At 55.3% G+C, this 19,161-nt stretch overlaps 1 long non-coding RNA gene across 1 annotated transcript; it reads left to right on the forward strand.

The window, feature by feature from the left end:
- Positions 1-4: 4 nt before the first annotated feature.
- On the forward strand, positions 5-18,805 carry LOC139079444 (uncharacterized). Its single transcript, XR_011533143.1, has 4 exons — positions 5-141; positions 16,040-16,161; positions 16,271-18,050; positions 18,301-18,805. It is a non-coding gene; the product is annotated as an uncharacterized lncRNA (long non-coding RNA).
- The last annotated feature ends 356 nt before the right edge of the window (positions 18,806-19,161 follow it).

The raw sequence follows: 19,161 nt of genomic DNA on the forward strand, positions 1-19,161 counted from the left end.
GGCGGGGCGCGCGCGGGGGACGCCGCGGAGATGGTACAGTCCACCCCGGGCTCCCAACCCCCTCCCGGCGGTTCAAGTTTCTGCGCCCGGAGGACGCGGCCTCGGCCAATCCCCGGGCTACAGGGCGCTTTTAAAATGCAGGTACGGCTGCGGGGAGGGGGAAGGTGGGAAAGGTGGGGCAGGGCTTCCCTTAAAGGCGACGCGCGGAGCTGGGCGCCGAGCCCGGCCCCGGCCCGTGTTCCCCGCCCGCACTCCCGCTTCCCGGATAAATGAAGACTGTACCCAGGGTCCGGAGGACAGCTCCCCATCTCCCTCCCGGGGGCACCAGAGTCCAGCGTAGTCTGAGACACGACGAACAATAGGACTCTGACACGGGGGTCGCTCTCCCCGGCGGCAGGGCGGCTCTTTGTCCCCTTCCCTGACCCTGCCCCCATCTCCACCCTCGTCCCCTGCCGGAGCGCGGTTCCACTCCAGCCCAGGGCTGTGGCTCCGGCGTCTGCGCACCGGGAGGGCCAGGGCCTCGCCAACCGTGTCCCGAGCACGGTGCGCACCCTCTTCCCAGCCCAGAGCTCGCCCCTCGCCCCGAGCGGTGCTCAGAGCACCGCTCCCCCGCCAACTGGACCGCTCGTCCGGGGAATTCGGGGAACAATCTGTGATTCGCGAGGTGGAGACCACTGGGGAGGGGAGAGGAAGATCTCCCGCTGGGGTCTTAACGCTGGGGTCGGGGGGGGGGGTGGGGTGCGCCGAGCCGGCACAGAACCGCCGCCTCACTGGCAGCCTCCCCGGCGCCCGGGTCTTCCCACAGCCCGTGAGTCTGTCTCGTTATCCGCGCTTCCCTGAAGCGCATTTAAGGCGCGTCTGCTGCGAGTCAGGCGGAGGGGGGCATCCCTCCCCCTGGACCCCCAAGGAGATAAAACCCGCGCGCTCGACGGTGAGCGGCCACGGCCTGGAGCGCCCGCCCGCACCGCGACTAATGTCCCGGTTTACAGTAGCTCAGCCATTCGTTGGACAGCTGTGTACCCGGCTCCTGCTCTAAGCCAGGCCTGTGCTAGACCCACGGGGGCTTCTGCAGGGAACGACAACAAAGGCCACTGCCCTCTGAGGGGACTTTGCTCTCTGGGGGGAGGAGGGGAGAGAAGATAAACAAACTAGGTAACTGTGAGGCTGTGGTAAGTGCTGGGCAGAGGATTAAGACAAGCTGCTGTCACAGAAAGTGATAATCAGTTACTTCAGATCCCCTGGTCAGGGAGGACCTCTTTGGAGGTGCATCTAAGCTGAGATCTGAGCGACAGGAAGGACAAAGATAAAGGGGAAGGGCAGTCCAGCGGAGGGAACAGTGTGTGCAGAGGCCCTAGTGTCCTCTTCAGGGGAGGCCAGTGGGGCTGGGAGTGGGCTGGAGAAGAGGGGTGAGAGATGAGGTCAGAGGGCCAGATCCTACGTGATCCACAGCAGCTGGGAAAGCAGTGGGGGTTAGCGGGAAGCCCCGGGGCTGTGCTTTGCCTTTGAAGAGGCTCACTCTGGCCCATAGGTGGAGAAGGGATGCAGGGTGCAGAGAGGGGCAGAGTTAGACGTCATTCCCCACCCCGCTCCAGGTGGATGTTCAGGAGAGGGTGATGGGGAGAGGATGAGCCGGAGGGGCATAGCTTTGAGAACCAAGCCCCAGGGGCGCTGAGGGTCCCCCAGACACGGCCCAGGGGAGCCAGCTCCTGGGTGGAGGAGAGCATGGTGCCCGCTGGGGCACTGTGCTTGGCAGGCCCAGCCAGCCTGGCCTGAGTTTGGTTTGGAAAGGGAAAGGGGTTCAGCTCACACTCGGGAGGCTGCAGATGTTTCCTACCCCAGGAAGCCGGATTCAACAGCTCCCTGGAGGATCCCCCAGAACAAAGGCTGTGCAGAGAGCTGGTCCTGGGAGGGGGGGGAGCATCAGACACTGGGGCTCACTGGGGAAGTCACTAAGATGGTTAACACTGTGCTTGGGGGACCTCCTCCGCCATGCGTTGTGGCCTCGGGGTCATTCCCATGGCCTGCATCTCCGGCTCTTGATCCTCCAGGGCTGGCAGCTTCAGCTGAACTTTCTAGGAGAAAAATGAAGCCTCCATCCAGACAGGGTTTATTTGCATCATCTACAGGCAGTGGGACCAAGAGTGCCCCGCCAGGACCCACGAGAGCATCCCTGACATCCCCCTGGTGCAGTAGAGACACGGTGCCCAGCCGAGGCTGCGGTGGGGGAAGCAGAGTCTGCCCTCTGCACCCTGGCTGCACAGGACAGCAGGAGGTCGAGAGGACCCACTGCTGAGAGGGACTGTCCAAGCCACAGCCCCCTCCCTAAGGGTCCGCATCCCCGAGGGTCCAGCCGGAAGTGCCAAGTGCCCTAGAACACTCACCATCCAACAGACGCTGTCCCTGAGCCAGGATCTCGGAAATGTCAAGTGTCTTTGCTTTTTTAGCTCCGGGGTCGTGACAAACTCTGCTTTGTCATAACGACACTAAAACCAAATCCTGGATCTCTAACACAGGAATTCTCTAGCTGCCCAGTGAAAGTAGTTGTGGGTCTTTCAAAAAATAAAGATGCACCACCACTCCCCACGATTTTTTCCCTGAGAATCTCACTCTGAAATGTGTGCCCATTCAAAGCCGCACCAATGTTTTTGAGAGCCAGCTGGGGTGAGAGCCAGCACACTCACCCACTGTAGACAAAATATCCTAGAACACACGGTCTGTGAGCCTGGGAAATGAGAAGAGCACACTGGTGGAAGGCAGACCGTCTCCCCACTGGTAAGGGAAAGGCTTTCTCCTTCTCCTCTGTGCCTGGGCCCTGAGCACGGACCCCAGAGCAGGCACCATTTGATCTTTGCTAAGTGAATGCGCCACCCATCGGCAACATGAGTCTAAGTTCCTGGTTTTGAAAATGAGGAAACTGAGCCAAGGGAGGGAAATGACTTTCCCAAGGTCACTTTCGTTTGTTGATTTCCTGAACACACGAACATAATTAGGTAAGTATTTATACATAAATGCATATAAATGTGCAATCATATGCATTGTAAATGCTTTGTGTAAGTATCACAAAAGGACGCACCCTGATGGGAGCAGCTTCCAGGAGAAGGTGATGCCCACGCTGAATCTTGAAGAGCAAGTAGGAATTTATCAGATGGTGGAGAGGAGAGGAGAGGGCCAGGATACTCCAGGTGTAGGGAACAACACAAGCCCAGGGCCAGGGGTGAGCCACGGTGAGGTGCGTGTGTAGACACAGCCATGCCTTATTTCTGGAACATACAGGAAAGGCAGTGAAGGGCGGGGAAAGTCAGGGAATGGAGCTGGGCCAGGGAGGGCTCTGTGGGCCACGAGAGTAAGGGTGGCCCCCTCCCTGGGACGGATGGTTAAGAGCAGCGACAACAGCAATAACAACCTCCTACCCTTACCCAGCCCCCGGTGTGTGCCAGGGATTCTAAACCAGCCCTCAGATGACGACCGTAAGGACCCTATGAGACTGCGTCATCAGCCCTTGTAGGGTTTCACGTGGATTCCTGTTGGTTTGGCTGTCTGTCGCCACCGTCTCAGATCGCCGAGGGTGAACCTACGGACAGTTCAGAGCCTTACGGACGCCCGAGGGCTCTGGGTGGTGGAGGATTGTGTGGTGGCTGAACGTTTCTGCGGGTCAGGGAGGCGATGGCAGCTGACCAGGTCTGGGGCCTGGCTTTGGGGGTTCTGCCTTGATGACCCCCTCCCCGGGGAGGGGAGGTTGCCCTGCATGGCTGAAAGGCTACGATGCAGCACGAAATCAGGGTCCATGCCAAAGTGACTGTAATTATTCTTAATGACAGGCAGTGTTGATTGAGCCCTGCCTGTGCACCCAGCACGCACTAGGCCTTCATGTGCATGGTCTCGTTGAGTCCTCACAGCAGCCCTGTGAGGTGGGAACCCTCTATCCCCATTTTACAAAGGGGGAAACTGAGGCTCACGCAGGTTAAGTCGCTTGTCCGAGATCATACACCTAGCAAGCAAATGAGCTGGGATTCGAACCCAGGACCATCTGAGCCTGAGAGTGCACCTTCCCCCATAGACTATTCCTTCTCAAAGGGGAGGAGTGGACCGGCTGCTCTGTGACGTCTCTGTCACTGTGGCTCTGGCTCTACGATGCTGGGGGCCTGTGCCATGCCAGGACCACGTTCATGATCCTGCTTTCTCCTGCTGGGGGCCTTTCATGTGACACCTGAGCCAGAGAGACTCCCCAAGCCTCTGGACAGCCAGCTGTGGCCATGGCTTCCCAGCTATTCCTACAGACAGGTTGTTAGCTCCATCTCCCAGCTCCTCCGTCACTGACTTGCTGGGTGACCTCAGGCCAGTCCCTTACCCTCTCTGAGCCACAATTTTCTCATCCAACCCTCCCCCATAGGGCCAGTGTCAAGCACCTAGCAGAGCGCTTGCAAAGCTCTGGGGGGGGGGCACCGCACCCCCCCTCCCTACACAATCTCCCCATCCTCTGGACCAGAACAGTGTTCCCATAAGGATGTTGACACCCATTTTCCAGAGGCAAACACTGACGTACAGTGAAACAAGGGCTGTCCAAGAAACCTAGTGCTTGCCCCTGGCAACCTGGGCTACAAAGGATGCCGGGTCAGGCCTGGAGCTGCCACTAACTTCCTTTTGGGATGGGAGCAGCACGGAACATGGGAACCCCAAGAACACAGAGTTCAGTGATCAAGTGTCTCAACTCCCACATTTACAGGCAGGGAAACCACACTGAATCTGGGGCCACCAGGCAGGGACTTGGCCTGGGGGTCGGCACCCTGGAGGGAAGCGGGGGCAGTCGCAGGAGGGTGGGCTCATTCCCACTGTTGACTGATGTGCCAGATACCCTTCTGGGGAGCAGGAAGTCAGCCATGCAGAGGATGCTGCCTAGCAGCGCTGATGTCACAGGCAAAAGCCTCAAGGTCAACCTGAGGGCGATGGGAGCCACAGAAGAGTATAGAGCAGACGAGAGACCTGGCTGGACTTGTGTTTGATAGAGAGCACATATAGGAGGTGTGAGAGGAGGGATGGATCAGAGAGGGTCAGCTGAGGCTGGGAGACAGACAGGAGGCTGCAAAGACAGGCCGGCCAGAGGCCAGGGCAGAGGTGCGAGGGAGGTCCCCTTAGGGACCAATAGGGGAGTCGGCATCTGTAACCCCCCCTTCCAGCTGGAGCCACTGACATCCCCTCACACCATCGCTCAGAGGAGAAGGCAGGGAGGGACATTCAGCCACAGGGGAAACGGAGTCAGGGAGCTCTTTGCAGGACTAGCTCTCACCTCAATGCACTTAAAAACATTATTCTTATTATGAACTATTTCATGTTACAACAAACTGCAATACAGCAGGCACGTGGGAGCCCCCTGCCCAGCTTAAGTCATCCCCACCCAGCCGGTCACGTGCCCCAGCCCGCACTGACCCCGGGGTAGCCACGAGTCTGAATGTTGAGTTGCTTATTCCTGTGCCCTCAGTGTACTCTATTTCCCCCTAAGAATATCCTGCTGAATTTTGCACCCTTGTGAACTTCGTCGAAATGCTGTTGTGCTCCACGTGTCTTTGCAGCATGCTTTTTCCCTCACTGTTCTGTCGATATGTGTGGCTGTAGCTCAGATGCCGTTTTGGACTGGGTAAGTCTTTGTCGTGGGGGCAGAGGGGGCTGCCCTGTGCACCACAGGATGTTTACCAGCATCCCTGGCCTCCACCCATTAGATGGATGTAGCACCCCCACCCCGGCAACCAACAATGTCTCCAGACCTTGCCAAATGCCTCTGGGGGCAAAACTGCCCCCTCTTTAGAGCCACTGCTCTCTAGTATCCACTGCCTGAATGTGTTACCGGTACTTTTCTCTTCTCCTGTTGGAGGACCTTTGTTCCATTTTGTTCTGGAGCCGGCAAGCCGCCGTGGACATTCTTGTGCGTGTGTCCTGATGCACGTGAGCATGACCATCACTTGGGTCTGTACCGAGACACAGAATGGCTGGGGCACACGGTCTACACCACTTCAGCTTGACCAGATGATGACAAACTACTTTCCAGAGAGTGCTGATTCCTACTCCTGCCGGCGGGGAATAGCAGCGTGTGCCTCGCCCCACCTGGCGTCAGCTGGTGTTGTCACCCGGGTGTGAACCTTTGTTCACGTTCCACAACGCACTGTGTCTCTCTCGGGATTCTCAGAGCACGAGAGAAGCCCAGACCAAATTTCATACTCGAGGTGCCCAGTATACTAGGTAAAAAAAAGAAAAACAGTACAGCGGGTTGACCCACTTGTGACTTATTTGAAATGTTTGTATTTATCAAACTGATGCTTTCACACATACACAAATACACTGCAACACGATTTATGCTACTCATAGGATAATTACAGGGTTTACTGCAGGGGATGAGCCCCAGGCTCCAGACACAAGGTCTTGGAGCCCAGCTGTGTCTCTCTGTGACTGTCAGCATCACTGTGCTGGGAGGGGTGAAGCCCAGGCAGGCGGCCCCACCCGTGATGGGAGGTTTGTGTTACCTACCCCCGGCTGTGTGCTCCTTGAGGACAAAGCCTCGCTCTTCTCTGGGACCCGCAGGGCCTGGCCCCGGTGGTGTTCTCTGGGTGTCTGCACCGTCTGCAGCAGACACCTCTAGACCACACCCAGCCAGCCCCTACACCTCTGGATGCCCTGGATGCGAGCCCTCGGGTGCTGCGCTGGGCCCAAGGTCTGCAACCAGCAATGCTGCCCCTCCTGGCCCTGCCCTCTGCAGAGATCGGAGACCAGTCTCCTCTGGTGCCTGAATATTTCATGCACGGAGGGTGGAATGAAAGTCGGCAAAGACCTTAATTGTTAATGTGGCTTCTGCTGGCTGCAGGCCCAGCCCTTCCAGAGCTCTCCAGCTTGCCCCTCCTGTTTGATAGCACAACAGCAATAACAGTAATTCCTCTTGTGACTTGCTCTCAGTGAGACTGGGCTGAAATGAAGTTGTTTTTCCCCCCAGCCCCCAGGTGAGCCCAGCCAGGCAGAGAGAAGCTGGGACATGAGTAACTTTAACAACCACACCATTAGGTCCATCATTTGTTCACCCCCGTTCCCCAGTGCCCTCTCGGCATAGAGCCTGAGAACTCAGTTAGTGTTTGTTGAATGAATGTGTGACAAAGGAGGAAGCTGGGTTAAGTAGAAAAGCCCTGGACTTGGAGTCTTTGTCCCTGGTCTGATACTTACCAGCAGGGTGGCCCTGGGCAAGTCATGCCCCTATCTGAGCCTCTGGATCTTACCTGGAAATAGACTCATTTCATCCTCATGGGGTCAAGAGATATTCAAACGCACAAGAAAAGGCAAGCTTGAACCCTAAGCCACACAATGAGGCCGTGGGTGCTGCTATGCCAGGGAGAGGGCTGAGAGGCTAGGAAAGCCCCCATCTCAGACTAGAAGGAGTCTCCTGAGACTCTGAAGACCTAACTGAACAGCTGTGTCTTCTCTCAAGAACAGGCTCAGCTGGGCTGAGACCCAACTCCGGGACACTTTGCAGTGAAGAATCACCATCTTAGGAATCACCATCTTAGCATCCTGAGTGCTCGGAGCCCCTGTGATCTAGTCAGGCTCTCCAAACAAGGCCAGTGGGTCAGCGCAGTGGTTCTCAGCCCTGGGCACTCATTAGAATCACCTAACAGCTGGTCAAATGCAGAGGCTCAGGCCCCACCCTGGACCACTTCCATCAGAGTATCTAGAGAAGGTGAGTCTAGCAGGCAGGCCAGGAAGCGCTGGGCTAGACAAGGCTCTTGTTGATTGGCATCAGGCTGCCCTAGAAGGAGATACCCCCATTTCTGGGGGGCACACCCTTCCCAAAGCATCTGGATTTACAGGTCTTTCTCTAAGGTTATCCATATTCCCCCAATAATCGTCAGATGTGCTGCCTAGAAGAGGGGAGGGGCTCAGGATCCTGGAGTTCACTGTAGTGTTCACTTACCCCTATCTTCTGCCTTATCGCTAATGGGACGAAATGAAGGGAAGTATTCAACATACACTACCAAAACATCTGGGACTGATGGACACAAAGGGCCAGCATAGAAGTGAGAAAAAGACCCTACTCCTACTGGGTGCATCATTGTAAAATTTCAGAACATTAGAGTTGAGAAGATCCGGAAAACATCCAGAAAGAGAGAGAGAATGAGAGACAGAGAGAGGGAAAACCACGTACAAAGGATCAGGAATTAGAATAACATTGACCTTCTCAATAGCAACTCCAGAAGCCAGAAGACCACAGAACAACGCCATCAACATTCTGCAGGAAAGTTATTTCAGTAGCTCAGCAACCAAGTGTGAGGGTGGAGGAAGACAGTCCCAGATTAAAAAAAATTATCTCCCAGACAGCCTTTCCCTAAAATTAGGAATTAAACCAAGAAACAAGAAGAAGTGAAATTCAGGAAACGGGGAATGCCGAAGTGATGGGGTAGGAAGGTCAGAGGGCGAGGGCTTCAGAGCCAGAAGCAATCAGTGCAGGTTGGAACCAGGCAGAAGGATGGCCGAGAAAGAGAATGTAACTCATGGGTTCCCCCGGGTTTGCCGTCTTGAGGGGAAAGTTAGAGCTCTGTCAGAGAGTCTGAGGCTGCATTAGTGACAAGCACAAAGAAAACCAAGCAGTCAAAACAATGAGGCGATTGATGACCCCAGGAAAACCCAGAAGTCCTACAAGGAAGGAAATAGAGTCATAGGATGTATCGTGGCTCTGTTGGCTGTAATGTTTAAACAGTATAATATGTAGACAATATTGATTTAACCCAAAATTGTGACACAGCCATACTGGGGGGATGGGGGAGGGGATGGCATGTGCGGGGCTGGGGGCATAAGTGGGTTAGACCTCTCTGGTCCCTGTTGAGAAAAATAATCCATAACCAATCTGTAAATGAAAATTTGGGTGAGTTTATTCTGAGCTGAAATCTGAGGACCATGGCCCGGGGCCTTTCTTCCCAAAGGAAGAAAGGGCACCAAAGAAGTGGGGTGCAGAGTAGTTATATACCCCCAAACAGGGTGTTTCACATATGATTGAAATGTCCCTCCCACAATAGTCACAAGATTGCCCTGTCAGCACAGTGCTTGATGGACACAGCAGGTAGTGGGTCTGCTGTCTCAGCGGGCTTAGCAGGAGGCAAATCTATTGTCTGGAGCTGGGTGGTCACAGGTGAGCGCAGCAATCAGTTCCTAGCCTAAGGAAAGATGCTTAATTCTTAAGGAGACACCAACATTGAGAGGGGCAGGGAAGTTGCACCTTTATCTCAAGGGCCTTTGTTCTTGCCATAGGGAAAATCTAAAGCAGATATACAACGCATGCTCAACTGCCACGGTCAGGCCCTTTTGGAAAGACAAGGTCAGGCCGAATTAGGTTTATACCAAATGGCTTCCTCATATTCTCCAACATATCCTATTGCTTGCCATTTTTATTTGTCATCCCTAAGAGAAAGGCAGTGATAAAAGTATGTTGCTTTCAGATATGGAAATAAGTCACAGAATTGAAAGTAGTCACCTCTGAGAAGCAGGAATCAGGAGTGGAGACATGAGGTGGGGGACTGTTGTTTTGGTTTTTTTTTCAAATGAGCCTTACAATTTTATTTAATTTTTGAAATTCTGTGCATGTGTTTTAAAATTAATAATTTTTTTTTAAAAAGCTGGCATTGGACTTCTCATTAGAAACCTTAGATGCTAGAAGACCAGAGAGCAGCCGGTTGCCTTAAAAGTCTGCGGGGGCGGAAAAAGCAATGTGGATGGACCTCGAGGGTATTATGTTAAGCGAAATAAGCCAGTCAGAGAAAGACGAACTCTATATGACTCCACTCATAGGTGGAAGTTAACATATTGACAAGGAGATCTGATCGGTGGTTACCAGGGAAAAGGGGGAGTGGGGGGAGGGCACAAAGGGGGAAGAGGTGTACCCACAACATGACTAACAATAACGTACAACTGAAATCTCACAAGGTTGTAATCTATCATAACATTAATAAAAAAAAAAAAAAGCCTGCAGGAAAAAAATTTCCTGCCCGGCTTCTACGCCCGTGGAGAGAATCAACCAAGTATGAGACTGGAAGATAAATATTTTCAGAAATGCAAGATCTCCAAAAAAAAAAAATTATCTGCTGTGCACCTTCCAGGAAGTTTTCAGAGCACATGCTCTCCCAGGAGCTGAGGGCAGGCCCGGGAACAGGACAACTTCCCCAGGAAGGAGTGTCTTTCGTGGGGGAGCCACAGGGGCAAGACCCAGGGAGCTGCCCGCAGGTTCCAAGCTGTCCCCAGATCACAGGGTGGAGGGCTCGGCCTGGAAGGGCCCATGGCAAAATTGGGGAGATGTTATCCAAAGGCCTGAGCATTTGACACACTGCTGTCACAAGGTTGGAGTCAGATTAACAGGACCCACTAAACAGCCTGCAAGTGTTTTTTTTTTTAATGCATTAACTCCAGGGCATAAGCAAACAAAACTCTACGAGAAAAGAAACTGTCAGGGACCACTGGGTGACTTTCACAGAGGAACATTTACACATCATAGTAAAACCCTCGACCAGTGGTCAGCTGAGAACTGGATAGAGTCCTCCAGGAGATGCAGAGGGAGGGGCCGGGGAGGGGATGCTTTAAGACAGCGAAGCCTCATTTGTCAGGACCGGCCGGCAAAAAAAAGGTCTAGAGTTGAAAAATCAAGAAACAGCAATGGCAACACCTTAGTAAGAAATGTGGAAGCCAAAACCAGAAGGAGCACTAGACACGGAAACTGGTTCTTCTGGAGAGTGAGAGGAGGGGAGGGGAGAGGGAGCCACTTCACTGCCTTCTGAACATTTTAGTGCTATTTGATTTTTTTTAATCTAAGTGCATGCGTTATTTTGTTTACAATGTGAATATAACGTATCTAATAATCATTACGCCTACCTCCAGGCCATGGCACGTGAAGGAATGCTTGCTGGTGGAAGCCCCTAGACCTGACCCTCACTGGCGGCACCCCAGGCCCGGGGCCTCACCTGCTGGGAGGCCTGCCTGGTCAGCCTCCACTATTTTTGCAGTCATTTCCAGCTTACAAAGCACTCTCTGGGCACTTTCCTCCTCCTGTCCTCGCAGCAAGCCTGCGAGGTGGGCACGATTATTACGCCCATTTGATTGACAGAAGCGGAGGTTCGGGTGTGCATTTAGGGGTCCACAGCAGGCCCCTCCCGTGGCAGGTGCACCCTGCTATGAAGGCAGGTGGAGGACCTGCCGGGAGCCAGGGAGAGGCGGCCACACTGAAATTTGAGAGCTGGAGTCACCCCTCCTGGTCCAGAGGAGAAGACTCCTGCAGAAACATCACACGCAGCCTTCCCACAGCTCCCCGGCATTGGATGTCCTCAAACCACACTGTGCATCCCGGGTGACATGCACAGATGTAAATTCCCCTGGCGGTTTTAGGACAGGGAGAGGTGACGACTGCACAAAAGAGGGGAGGGGACAGGGAGACACAGGCTGTGGAAGTGGTGACAGTGGCTCATGGAGCCCAGCACCACGTGGGGTCTTTGTTCCATGGTCTCACTAACCCCCAGCACCCCAGGGGCAGGCCCATTTCATAGATGCAACGTCTAAGACTTAACAAGATTTAAATAAATGCACCACTGGGGTTGCAATTTTAGCTATGAGCAAGGTTTCTCACACCTGCCTGGTGACAAGAACCATGTGGGACTCTTAGACAGATCCCTTTCCTGGAGATCTGACCCACCACCTCTGGGTGAATCCCGGTCTGTTTAACCAGTGCCGGGCTGAGGGCTTCAGGAATCACAGGATCCAGGACCTCCCAGCCCCCCACCTCCTCATCTGCCCTGTTTCACAACCATGTGGTACTTAACCAGCCCAGGTGCTTGGCTGCTCCCCTGCTGCTGGACACGAGGGTTATTTCCGGGGCTGTACTATTATAAAGAACTCCTGTGGGGACATGTTTGTGCACAGCTTGGTTTTCCTGTTGGGTTGTTTCCTTGGGACACGTTCCCAGAAGTGGGATTCCCGAGTGGAAGGATGGATGTTTTCCCGCTCCTCATCGCCAAACCTAACCTAGTCTGGCCCCAGGATGAGGATCCGGCCTTTCTCTGGCTTCAAGGAGGGGCAGCCGGCAAATTCCGCCTGGCACTTCCGGAGGAAAATGACAGATCTGGCCCTTTCCCGTAAGGCTAGGTACCCGCCCAACACGTTCACAGCTGTCAGAGCCACGAGGGCCCAGGTGACTCAGTGCCGGCTTTCTGGGGCCCGTCCCGATTGCTCTGCCAGCCGGTGATGGATGTTCTCTGCAGAGATCACAGGAAGTGAGAAAACAATCCCTCAGCTCCCCTGTCAGCAGCTTTGGAAAAGGCCAGAAAGGAGGCCTGGAAACCCATGGGGCAGACAATCCCTCCCTCCTTCCAGACAAGGAAGGACCTCTGGCCCTGGGTCCCCTGAGGTACCGGACAGCAAGCAGGCCCCCGAGGCTGAGGGTCAAGGGGGCCCTTGCACTGACCTGGGCCTCTGGACTGGAGCCCCTCCGGCCACCTCCTGTCACCCCGACAGTCAGCCATCGGGGGAAGGGTTCTTGGGCTCCTCACCAAGGCAGCCCCTCCCCCACTCAGGTGGGCTCAGCGCGGGAGTCAGCCCCTCCCAGCTTCCTTGAAACAAGCGTTTAGATGGCCACAGCTGGGGGGTATGGGGGGTGTACCCAGAGGCCCCACTCTCCCGAGGGAGCAGCAAGGGAAAGGGGAGTAAGGAGAGCTGTGGAGTAGTCACCTTGGGGGGCACTGGCCCCCTGGCTCCCCACAGGAGGGCTGAAGTCTCAGCATCTGTGGGCTCCTCACAGCTGCCTGAGCACAGAGGGCCGCTCTCCTTTCCCTGCAGAAGATAGGGGGCCCAGGCCTCCAGGCAGGGCCTCTGCAGGACCCATCTGTGGGAACTCTGACCCTTCTCCCACTGGGGACACCCTCAATAGGAGCAGGGGGAGTCAGCCCTGTGAGGTCAGCCTCTCTATGCCCAGTGGGTCCCACAGAGCCCAGCACCAGCATGACTGTGCATTCTTTGAAGGCAGGACCCATATCTGCTCTGTTTCAGACTCAAGGTAGTGAGTTCTCTGTCTCTGGAGGTAAACAAGCTAAGGCAGCATGCCTGTCTCTCAGAGGTACAGAGGGAATACATGCTGTGAGGGGGCTTCCCTGGGCTGATTGCCCCCTGCCCCATGCCACTCCTTGACCAAAACTTACGCTGTGCTGTCTGTTACTCGCACTTTACAGCTGAGGAAACTGAGGCACAGTGGCTAAAATGCCTTGCCTAGAGATCTGAAGGTAGCTGACACACTCCTGAATCATCGCTACTTATTGAGCCCCTGCTGTGCACCTGCCTCCCTGCTTCCTGAGTCTCCACTTGACCAGTTCTCCCGCCACTGCCCATAGTTTATCTGGGGCACAGGTGGCCGCCCTCTGTCCGCTCCCACAGGAAGGGAATTCCCCCCCCAGCCCCACCCCGAAGCTGCCATGACCGGGCCATGGCCCTCTTTGGTTTCAGGGCAGCTGGAAGGATGGTTCCTGGGTGGGACTGGGGCTTTTATGTTGGTTAGGCCAACCCCAGCTGTTGTGAGTGGGGTTGGCCAGTTGTGGTGCCAGGGTGCTGGCCACCTCCTCTCAAGGACTCTCCCAGGCCAGGACACCGGACGGTGCAGGGCGCCCATCCAGTGATCACAGAATGTTTATGGAGCACCTTCTGTGGGCAGGCCCAGAAACAGGTCTCCCCATCTCAGCCTCAGGAGATGCACCTTTTGAAGATAATTTGGGAGGAAAAAAAACTTGCCAGTAACTTGTCAGTTTGTGCAACTGACCTTTTGTGCCTGAATGCAGGTTGTTCTGGCTCTCCCTGTTCCATGCCATTCTGTTGGTTTCAGTCCCTTGTTCTACCTGCTGAGGTCCTTGGAAATGCCATGGTCTCCTGGGGCATTGCCACTGGTACGTCTGATAAGTCAGCCTCCCTTGGGCTTTGTCCAGACACTTGACTGAAATGTGCAAGGCTGAAGGCAGAGACCTCTGGCCCACCCTTAGAGACCCTTTTACTCCAGCTTGCACTGATTTTCAAAGCATCGTCTCTGGGTTGCTGTGTCCAGGGAGTCGTGACCTCTCTTCCTAACATGTCTGCTCTCCAGCCCACATTTTCCACTGTGCCACAAGGGCAACAAAGAGTTCACTCCCCAGGCACACTATTATCTGTCACATCTCCGCGTCTTTGCCCACAGAGTTCCCTTTATCTTGGATGCCCTATCTCTCTTCCTTACCAGGTGACTCCCACGCCAGGACGCAGGTTTATAAAGTCCCTCTTTATGCTCCCTCTCCCAACTCGTGAGGCTCGCACTGGCCCTCAGGTTCCCTCATCACGGCATGGCTGCGCTGTGCTGGCCCTGTCTGCCCAGCCCCCCTGTACATCCTGAGATCCTGGGGTCCCCAGAATCCAAACAGGCCCGGGCCCCTGCAGAGGCAGCACTGTGCTGTTGAAAGAGCCGGGGGTCGGGGACAGCCAGGCTTGGGCAAATGGGTGAACCTCTCTGAGCCTCAGTTTCCTCATTTGTCACATGAAGATCCTTGCCGTGGTAAGGGTTACGGTGAGGATCACAGACCAGCTGAAGGAATGAGCCTCGGTCCCCGTCCTTATGGTCTCAGCCTGGCTGGGAGCGGAGGAGGGGACAAAGAGAGGTGCCCTGAGGGAGATCGACGTGCTATGCCAGCCTCCAGGAGGGAGCGGCGATTCTCACGGGCAGCTGGGAAGGCTTCGCTGTAGAGGACACTCGTGTGTGAGCCTGGAAGGGGGCTCCCCATTTCCGTAGGCGGCAGAGCTGGAGAAGAACCTCCCAGCCTGCATGAATGAGCTGTTTCCTGCAGCCCCACCAGCACTGACTTTTATCATCTTTTAAAAAAATCATTTTATTGGGGTCATATTGGTTTATACCATTGTGTAAATTTCAGGTGTACTTTATTATATTTCTGCTTCTATATAGACTGCCTCATGTTCACCAGCAATAGCCTAGTTTCTATCCATCACCATGCCTCACTTTTATCCCTTTCACCCGCCCACCATCCCCTGGCTTTTATCATTTTAATGATGTGCTTGCGTGTGTGGGCATATTTGTGTGTGTGTGTCTGTCTAACTTAATAGGAGTGTAGTGGTGTTGCAGCAGCCTTATTCTGCGTTTCTCCGAGTGCCTGTTTCCCTTTAAGGCTGGCTCTGAGAACCACAACTCCCTAAGGTATGAATCCGGGGAAATCCTTCTCCATTAGCTCAGCCCAGGAGAATTTGGGTGATTTTGGGAAGTGGTGCGTTCGAGATGATGATACCCATCCTGGGCGGGGGAGGAAGACAGAGTACCCTGGTGTGCCACGGGCAGCACCCGCCTCCCTGGCGCTGCTGCCCACGTGACTTGAGGAGTAAGGAGAGCTCTTCCTGGCTGCCGCCTGGCCTGACACGCTGCCCCAAATTCCACCATCACTCATGCCCCTTCTTAGGACAAGGGCTTCCATTAAAATGTAAATATTTTGTCTGGGAAAGAGAACACTTTGCTTTATCGCTGAGGGAAAGGAAGATGGAAATTTGCTTCTATCGAGTGCCTTCGGCAGGAGATGGGCACCCTCACGCTGTCCTGGAATCCACAGGCAGCCTGGCGAGGCGGGGGAGTTACCCGGCCTGCGGGTGAGGGAATGGAAACTCAGGAGGGCCAGGGGTTTACCCAGCGCTCGGCAGAGCCGGGACACGAGCCCAGAACCGACTCCACCCCGCTCTGCTCGCGGCACCCCTCTCCTCCTCCTCGTCCTTGGCATGCGGCTCCCTGGAGGGTGAGAGGAGACAGGGCAGGGTTCTGGGGTCCAGAGCGCAGCCCTGTCCGCAGCCGCCTGAGCAGTCACGTCTCGGCTGGGATTTCTCCTTCTCTGTGGATGCTGTAGCAGCAGCACTGAATCTGCACCCCTCGGGGCTGTTGTGGGGGCAGGAGGTAAGTGAAGTCAGTGACACCGTGTCTGGGCCTGGGGCTCAGTAAAGGACAGGTGTGTACACTTATCAACTCACACAGGTCTGGGCATCGAGAGCCCCGCTCCCGACCCAGGGACACCCCTGCCCCTTCTCTGACGCTGGCAGCAGCAGGAGAGGACACTGGCTCCCTGTCTCCTCTTCAAGTGGCGGAGCAGCCGGCCTGTAAGTGTGAGTTTGTTCACGGGACCGGTGGCCTCTGTAAGTCACCTGACTCCCCCGCCCTTTCGATCCTGCGTGCAACCACGGTCGTGTCCCATTCTCTTTTCCCCAGGTGCCTAGTTCAGGAACTACACAGTGGAGGCCAATTTGAGAATCCCCACTTGAACCACCGGCCTTTTGCCCCTCTCTGAGGCCCGAAGCAAGCCCCTAGCTTCCTGTGTGCCTCAGTCGCCCTGTCTCTAAAATGGGCAGCCCATCAAATTCACGTGTCCTTGACGGAGAGGAGTCTGGAGAAATAACCGGTCCCCGACCTAGTGGGAATTGCGTGGTGTGCTAAGGATGAAATGCGCAGGCCATCAGCCGAGGGCTGTCATCACAGGACCTGATCTGAGAACGCTCGTCTGCTGAGGACAGGCAGGTCATGCAGCCGCAGGAAGCTTGAACTATAGGTTCTCTGGGCTGCTCGTGGGCTCGCTCTGAAAGCACACAATGTGGCTGGGCCTCCCTTCTTGTGGCTGCAGCTCAGGCTGGCCAGGACTCTGTCCCGTGCACCTGCCTCTGAGGAAGCCAGCAGGAACTGACGCCTCTCAGCAACCTCAGCCCACTTTGCAGAGGAGGAAACTGAGAAGCAGGGAGTCAAGTCACTGGCCCGGGGTCCCACAGCCAAGGTGGTCAGATCTGCCTGACACAGACGCCAGACTGCCTCCACGGTTATTACCATCATCACAATAGAATACTAATAACACTTGTAATTATTATTATTATTGAGGGCAGAGCTCCAGGCAGGCAGGTCGGGTGACTTCGTCATTGAGGCCAGGTGCCTGGCCAGTGCCCAGAACTAGGCAGGCTCCTGTCCCAGCTGGCCCCAGGACTATGCTGAAGACGTGAGGCCCCATCGTGCAGATTGGGTCGACAGCATGGGGCTCACCCCCCTCCATCAGATCCTGGACTCAGGCAGCACCGCTGCCCGTCTACTCCTGGATGCCTTTGGTGATGGAGCCAGCGGCGGTTTGGGAATCAGAGCACTGAGAACTCATCCAGAGGCACATATTGCTTTATAAGTCACAGCCCCCCGCCCCTCCATGCAATCCGAGTATTCCTACTCCAAAAGGTGGTGCTGCTTACGAGCAGAGACTGGGCCAGTCTGCCTGGGCTCACATTCTGGAGTTCTGTTCACTGCCTCTGTGACTCTTGACAAGCGACTTCACCCACTGCTCTGTTTCCTCGTCTGCACAACAGTGCACAACTCAAGGTCAGTGTGAGGCTCGAGGGAGCTAGAACTGTGCCCGCTGGGAGCTCAGGAAACATTTGCATTATTGCCTCTCCGGATAGGTACAGCTGAAGAAGGAGCTGTCTGTCCTGAGGCTGGAGGAAACGTGGGCTCCTTGAGATGTGATTGTAGACTGACTTTATGGTGATTTTGACTCCATGAAGTGAGTGGCCTCAAATGTGTTCAATGTGTGGCTCATGTGGCTGGGACAGTCCTGTGGCCCCAGCAGGCACTGGCTCTGGGCTGGTGAAGCCAGAGGGCTTGCTGCCCATGGGATCCAGGTCTGTGTGTTTGAGATCCCCCAGCCTCCTGGTTCCCCTGGAGAAGAGAGGCCATGGAGGAGCCTGCCCAACATGTTTGCTGCTTCCCTGCTCCGGTCAGGATTCCAGCTCCATCTGGATCTGGTCTGTCCTGCCAGCTGGGACCCAGGGAAAGAGGTGGAAACTTCTCAAGACCCATTCCCGGGCTCTGGGATGTGGCTCACCCAGCTGCCCCAGCTCTAGGCTTGGTGGTCAAGTCTGCAGCCCAAGGAGACGGCGCTGCAGGCACGGGGTGAAGAAGGGCAGAGGCAGCCCAGACCAAGGACCAGCACAAGCAAATGCAGGAGAGGTGGACTTGCAAGGTGCCTGCGGAGACAGGCAAATGGATGGAGCAGAGGCAAAGGGGTCCGCCAGGGACCGAGGTTCCCCAGGGAGTGTTGCTAAGGCAGGCTGGGGCCCAGGAGTCCAGGCGGAGCAGCCAAGGGCCCAGGAGCTGAGGGGGTGGGGCGGGACAGGTGGGCTGCGGCTCCGAGCTTAGGATAGCCTCTTCCTCTCTGTCTTCCGTGAGTGAAAACAACAAAAGGATTGCTTACAACCTTCTGTTCTTTTCAGGAGAGGTGAGTGGGGTCATAGGTGACCTCAGCTTCTTGTCCCCGTCCGTATTCCTGGACAAGGAGGATGGTGGAAGGACGGAGGACAAGGCAGTGCCTCTGGAAATCCAAAATGCCAAGTCCCAGCCCAGGTGCCTCCCTCCCACCGAGGAGCCTCTGGTGTCCTGGTCGCCTCTGGACGTGGTGTGGCCACCAGAAGAACCGGGCAGCTCCAAGGGGCCCCCTGCTGGCCTGAGGAGTTGCTGCGGCCACAAAGAAGAGGTGCGCTCACTCCCCACACCCGCTGACCCAGGACCCAGCTCAGGGACCCAGACCATGCCAAGCACTTCGCTGGGAGCCACCGGGAAACAGCATCTCCCCACAGCCCTGCGAGCTGGGCCTTTCACAGATGTGAGGCCCTGGAGGAGACTGTCCCGTCAGGCTGCTCCCAAAAATCCACTGTCAGGGAAACAAGCAAGAGGCAGAACATGAATAAAAATAACATGAAAGTGTAATTATTTAAAAAATAACGAGCAAAGGTGCTGTGCAAGCATAGACTCTGGAGGATGGCGCGAGCACCGGGCAGCCCTCAGGGCTTCCTGGAAGGAGAACTGGAGGCTGGGGCGGAGGGAGGGAGGGAGGGAGTTGTTTTCACTGGATTTCGTTTTGTGCTTTTTGATTTTTGACCTTTATAGAAGTATTGCCTATACTTAAAAATGCATGAAAGATTTAAACATTCAAGGACATTCAGTGACGGGACCATACGTTCCCCTAGTTGCAGCAGCACTGACAGGAGGCTGCTCAGCGACTACTTGCATGCCTCCAGTGGTGGGGTACTCACCCCTTAACAGGCCAACTCCCAATCTGGAAAGTCCCTCTTTCT

Source organism: Equus przewalskii, chromosome 25, assembly GCF_037783145.1.
Source record: "Equus przewalskii isolate Varuska chromosome 25, EquPr2, whole genome shotgun sequence".
Taxonomy (NCBI): domain Eukaryota; kingdom Metazoa; phylum Chordata; class Mammalia; order Perissodactyla; family Equidae; genus Equus; species Equus przewalskii.